Source organism: Branchiostoma lanceolatum, chromosome 6 (assembly GCF_035083965.1).
Source record: "Branchiostoma lanceolatum isolate klBraLanc5 chromosome 6, klBraLanc5.hap2, whole genome shotgun sequence".
Lineage (NCBI taxonomy): Eukaryota > Metazoa > Chordata > Leptocardii > Amphioxiformes > Branchiostomatidae > Branchiostoma > Branchiostoma lanceolatum.
Genome location: NC_089727.1, coordinates 5,189,553 through 5,195,897, shown reverse-complemented (window position 1 = coordinate 5,195,897; position 6,345 = coordinate 5,189,553). Strand labels below are relative to the sequence as shown.

At 43.4% G+C, this 6,345-nt stretch overlaps 1 protein-coding gene across 1 annotated transcript in view; it reads right to left on the bottom strand.

Moving 5' to 3' along the window:
• The window catches only part of LOC136437307 (cytoglobin-2-like), a 29,330-nt gene that overhangs the window by 21,481 nt on the left and 1,504 nt on the right, over positions 1–6,345 (bottom strand). The gene's annotated exons all lie outside the window — the stretch shown is intronic.

Below are 6,345 nucleotides of genomic sequence, written 5' to 3'. Positions count from 1 at the left end.
GACCGCTCACACATATTAAATGAAACAGTCCAAGACTGCTTGGTTGCCAAACCCTTGGCACTGCACCGTGACGGTGACCTGGGTAGGTTGATGCCGCCATTTGATACGGGGAGAATAAAACGTCACAGTAGAAGTGCAGATAGATCACTCGTTCGCAGTGCTCTAGGATCCTCTAGTCCAAGCAACTTGTAACTCGACACTGGCATGTTTCCAAAGGGTCTCCATACGCATACCAATTAATTATGTAGAATAATGCATGTAGATAATGGTAGAATGCTGTTACTATTATTGAGAAACTATTGGAAATATCATACTCCACATGAATATTTCTATGTTTTATAAAACCGGGGAAATATCTATAAAGTTGTAATCACATTCAAAATATTTCAAAATAATCAAATCCCTTACACAAATAATTACAAAGAATTGAAAATATTTCTAAATGACGACAATAACGACCCTCTCGGTGACTTGGAATTGACTCTAAAAGGATAAGAACTGTTTCGTCACCATCATGACATGTCCAATCGACCGATGACCTTCCAGTGAACATACGGGAAAGGTTTGGATCACATCGGTCCAATTTCAAACGATCTTCCCGTGTCAAAACACACGTAGCAGCTCTCATTTCTGTTTATATATAACGCCGTGAGCCAGCAGACTTTCCGGAGCACCTACACTGTTTTATCAACACACGGTGCGCCCCACTGATGAGAAGGTCGTGTCCTAGACCCTTCCTCCCCTTTATGCCTCATTGCTTTTACATGTGCCCTCTGTTGTTGTGAGAAGAATGGTTCTAGAATGTGCGCAGATTCAACGGCATATTGTTTATTTTACATGTTGTCTTGCATACCCAGTATAAAACCGCCTCATGGCGTAACCCACCAGGTTTGTACTGAAGACCTGAAGAGGACAGGCTGCATATCCGGATTTCATTTGATCCACTCACATCGGGAAGGCCCCACAACCTTTTCGAAACATGTAAGTGTGGTAGGTTCTTTTACGTCCTCGAGGTGTGGCTCCATTTAACGTCCTATCCGAGGGATGATATTGTTCTCTCCGCCAAGCTTGACTAGTGAAATACTCTACTCGACAACACTGCGCTTTTATTTTCGAAATTTTCAAAGAGACGAAAAGTGTACTACATTGTATAGTATGGCGGGTGAACATTCCACAGTGCTAGGAAAAACATACATCAACTGAAAATGACACAGCACGAAATCGAATATTTCAGCAAACTTTCCGAATGACGTAAACAAGAATTAAAGGTCGGAAAATATTTCAGCAGAGTTTACGGGGCCGTTAATGCCGCTGAAAGTAAGATTTAAGCTTTCCGCAACCTTTCCGCGTTCGTTAACATGAATTAAATGCATACTATATCTTTCCATGGACTTTAAGCATCCTTATATACATCGTATAGATGAAACATTATGGTACATCAGTAACCAATATATTCTCCAAGCAGATATATTTTCTCCTGGGGACTAATAGTGCCTCAATTTTCAAAATCTTGCAGAATAGCTGATACACCCGAAACGGTCTTCGATCTTTACGATACACCCATTTGCAGTAAACACCGATCCCGCTTAAGTCGTTTCTGTTACAGTTTTTTTTAAACAACGCACCTTGCATGTGCACGCACATTGTACGTCTACTTTGTAGCAAATTTAGACATACAGTCCATACCTATCTTCGTCGGAGTCGATCTTCTTTTATCCGTGTTTATGCTACAGCTTACAAAAAACAGCAGTTATATTCCCCCCTTTTATGTTTAGGTAGAGAAAAGCTGTCGGAAAGCGGACGTTTTCCCTCGCAGTTATTTCTACCTTTCCGATATCCTTCCGTTACATAAAGGCTCGGTTTACATAACCCACTCTAATGTTTAGGTAGAGAAAAGCTGCCGGATAGCGGGCGTTTTCCCTCGCAATTATATCTACCTTTCCGATATCATTCCGTTACTTATAGGCTCGGTTTACATAGATGGGGGGAGACCTCCCCCCTTTTATGTTTAGGTAGAGAAAAGCTGCCGGATAGCGGGAGTTTTCCCTCGCAGTTATTTTTACCTTTCCGATATCCTTCCGTTACATATAGGCTCGGTTTGCGTAACCCCCTTTTATGTTTAGATACAGAAAAGCTGCCGGAAAGCGGGCGTTTTCCCTCGCAGTTATTTCTACCTTTCCGATATCCTTCCGTTACATATAGGCTCGGTTTACATAACCCACTCTAATGTTTAGGTAGAGAAAAGCTGCCGGATAGCGGGCGTTTTCCCTCGCAGTTATGTCTACCTTTCCGATATCATTCCGTTACTTATAGGCTCGGTTTACATAGATGGGGGGAGACCTCCCCCCTTTTATGTTTAGGTAGAGAAAAGCTGTTGGAAAGCGGGCGTTTTCCCTCGCAGTTATTTCTACCTTTCCGATATCCTTCCGTTACATATAGGCTCGGTTTGCGTAACCCCCTTTTATGTTTAGGTACAGAAAAGCTGCCGGAAAGCGGGCGTTTTCCCTCGCAGTTATTTCTACCTTTCCGATATCCTTCCGTTACATATAGATTCGGTTTACATAGAAGGGGGGGAGACCTCCCCCCTTTTATGTTTAGGTAGAGTAAAGCTTTCGGAAAGCGGGCGTTTTCCCTCGCAATTATATCTACCTTTCCGATATCCTTCCGTTACATATAGGTTCAGTTTGCATAGAAGGGGGGAGACCTCCCGCCTTTTATGTTAAGGTAGAAAAAAGCTGTCGGAAAGCGGGCGTTTTCCCTCGCAGTTATTTCTACCTTTCCGATATCCTTCCGTTACATATAGGTTCGGTTTGCATAGAAGGGGGGGAGACCTCCCCCCTTTTATGTTTAGGTAGAGAAAAGCTGACAGAAAGCGGGCGTTTATCCTCCCAGTAATTTTTAACTTTCCGATATCATTCCGTTACATATAGGCTCGGTTTGCGTAACCCCCTTTTATGTATAGGTACAGAAAAGCTGCCGGAAAGCGGGCGTTTTCCCTCGCAGTTATTTCTACCTTTCCGATATCCTTCCGTTACATATAGGCTCGGTTTGCGTAACCCCCTTTTATGTTTAGGTACAGAAAAGCTGCCGGAAAGCGGACGTTTTCCCTCGCAGTTATTCCTACCTTTCCGATATCCTTCCGTTACATATATGTTCGGTTTACATAGAAGGGGGGAGACCTCCCGCCTTTTATGTTTGGGTAGAGAAAAGCTGACGGAAAGCGGGCGTTTATCCTCGCAGTAATTTCTACCTTTCCGATATCATTCCGTTACCTTTAGGCTTGGTTTACATAGAAGGGGGGAGACCTCCCCCTCTTATGTTTAGGTAGAGAAAAGCTGTCGGAAAGCGGGCGTTTTCCCTCGCAGTTATTTCTACCTTTCCGATATCCTTCCGTTACATATAGGCTCGGTTTGCGTAACCCCCTTTTATGTTTAGGTAGAGAAAAGCTGTCGGAAAGCGGACGTTTTCCCTCGCAGTTACTTCTACCTTTCCGATATTCTTCCGTTACATATAGGTTTGGTTTACATAGAAGGGGGGAGACCTCCCCCCTTTTATGTTTAGGTTGAGAAAAGCTGTCGGAAAGCGGGCGTTTTCCCTCGCAGTTATTTCTACCTTTCCGATATCCTTCCGTTACATATAGGTTCGGTTTACATAGAAGGGGGGAGGTCTCCCCCTTTTATGTTTAGGTAGAGTAAAGCTTTCGGAAAGCGGGCGTTTTCCCTCGCAGTTATTTCTACCTTTCCAAAATCCTTCCGTTACATATAGGTTTAGTTTGCATAGAAGGGGGTAGACCTCCCGCCTTTTATGTTTAGGTAGAGAAAAGCTGTCGGAAAGCGGGCGTTTTCCCTCGCAGTTATTTCTACCTTTCCGATATCCTTCCGTTACATATAGGTTCGGTTTGCATAGAAGGGGGGGAGACCTCCCCCCTTTTATGTTTAGGTAGAGAAAAGCTGACGGAAAGCGGGCGTTTATCCTCCCAGTAATTTTTACCTTTCCGATATCATTCCGTTACATATAGGCTCGGTTTGCGTAACCCCCTTTTATGTTTAGGTAGAGAAAAGCTGTCGAAAAGCGGACGTTTTCCCTCGCAGTTTTTCCTACCTTTCCGATATTCTTCCGTTAAATATAGGTTCGGTTTACATAGAAGGGGGGAGACCTCCCCCCTTTTATGTTTAGGTAGAGAAATGCTGTCGGGAAGCGGGCGTTTTCCCTCGCAGTTATTTCTACCTTTCCGATATTCTTCCGTTACATATAGGCTCGGTTTGCGTAACCCCCTTTTATGTTTAGGTAGAGAAAAGCTGCCGGAAAGCGGACGTTTTCCCTTGCAGTTATTTCTACCTTTCCGATATCCTTCCGTTACATATAGGCTCAGTTTACATAACCCACTCTTATGTTTAGTTAGAGAAAAGCTGTCGGAAAGCGAGCGTTTATCCTCGCCGTTATTTTTACCTTTCCGATATCCTTCTGTTACCTTTAGGCTGGGTTGACGGTGCTCTCAGTTTTAGAAAACAACGCGGAACATTGAGCTAACAACTCCCCCGGCTTGCAAATCTATAGGTCGGCGGGCATACTGTCTTTGGCCGCCGCACAAATTGGCTCAGTCCGCGGATCGAGACGGCGCCGCCGGCACGTTTTGCAGCTTTGTGTATTTGTTCCTTTGTTTGTATCAAAAATCATCAAATAACACGTGTTCTCACGCAGTTTTCCTTTTTATAATCTACAAGTAACTTCTAGAAAGATCGCCGCTAACAGTATTTTCTATTGTCGCTCGCGTCAGTTGTTGTGTTCGGGGCAAAAGCGAAACGCAAGGACGTTTGCTTTTCAACTGCAAATTTATACAGTGTGAAGTCGTAAACAAGCTGGGGCGGTACGTTGAGATGGTAATGCAACATCTCCATATTTACTAGTGGAATGCCATGTGACAGGGCATTACCCAATCAGAGAAAAGGGTGGCTTTTTCAAATTAACCGTATATCCCAGAGACAGTTATTTTTTTACAGCGAAGACCGCTCATGAAGGAAGTTTGAACTCAGTCGTTTCAACCCACAAGTTATGGCCACAACGTTGTTCTTACCACCCGGAACCCGGACGGAAAAACGTAAAGCTGGGACAAGGACACCAGTTTGTACAACTTGGTGAAACAAAGGAGGTTTCATAGGATTATACTTCCTGGGTGAAACCAAGGAGGGTGGAGATGCTGAACGGAGCATGCGGGCACGCGATTTGGGACTTCAAATCCACCCGGTACCAGTGGAGACAACGGTTCAAGAACGGCGTGAATTAGCCTCCAACCAGGCCCAATGGATTGCAAAGACCGTATCCAACTGGAAGAAGGAGCTTGTATGTATAGCAATCCAAGTACTTTCTCTGCCAGTTTGATACGGTCTTGATGCAACCTATAGATCTGCTTGGAGATTAGCGTGAGTGAAATCGGAACCTGTCTACCTGTCTTGATAGGAACTATCCCTGTCGTCTCGCCCAACACTGGGACCGGAATCGTGGACTTGGAAATGTCGCAAAATGGTGAAGGGAGAATCTACCGACAATGTGAGATTGATCCCTCGTTGACCGCGTCAAGTACAAGTTAGAATATGAAGACCGATGACGTAACCGCAAGTACCTAGTAAGTGTTATTCAACCAAGAATGATTGTACTGTTACAATTCACTCTATTTGGCCAATTTCTACTATTTTCCTAGCGATCCCCGGAGCCTGGTAAAGGCTAATAAGACACGGGAGGGAAGAAAAGTTAGACGTAGGGTTAGTTAGTTTTAGGGGTTACGTTTTGGTGTCGATGTAATAGTTAGCTAGGGTTAAAACTTGGAAGCACATTGTAATAGTTAGTAGTTGGGGTAAGGAATAGCCTGAATACTAGTAGTTTATTAATGATAAGGTGACATTTTTTTAATGAAACTAGCTGTCCATGTAAGAAATAATTTATTACATTTTGTATGTGTATATTCGTTAAGGTGGGGAAGGGTCTCGCTATAATGGCGTAACACGTTTTTGTGCAGTGTTATCATCTTTCAAATAAATTGTTCTAAACTTTACCGGCCCTGTTGCCTTTCATATTTATATATTACCTGTCTATGTAAGGGTTCGGAATGGTTAAGCCATCCGTAGCAAGTTAAGTAAAGGATCAAATTAGATACTGTATAATGAAAAGGAAACTTATTACGTAGAGACTACGTTTTAGCACGTTAAGCTCGTGTTTTTATCACGTTTAGCTCGTGTTTTTAGCACGTTAAGCTCGTGTTTTTAGCACGTTAAGCTCATAAAAAGGTTACGGAAAACACTAGGAAGGGTATAGCTTTAGGTAGTTATTCAGGCTGCGTGAACGGCACAT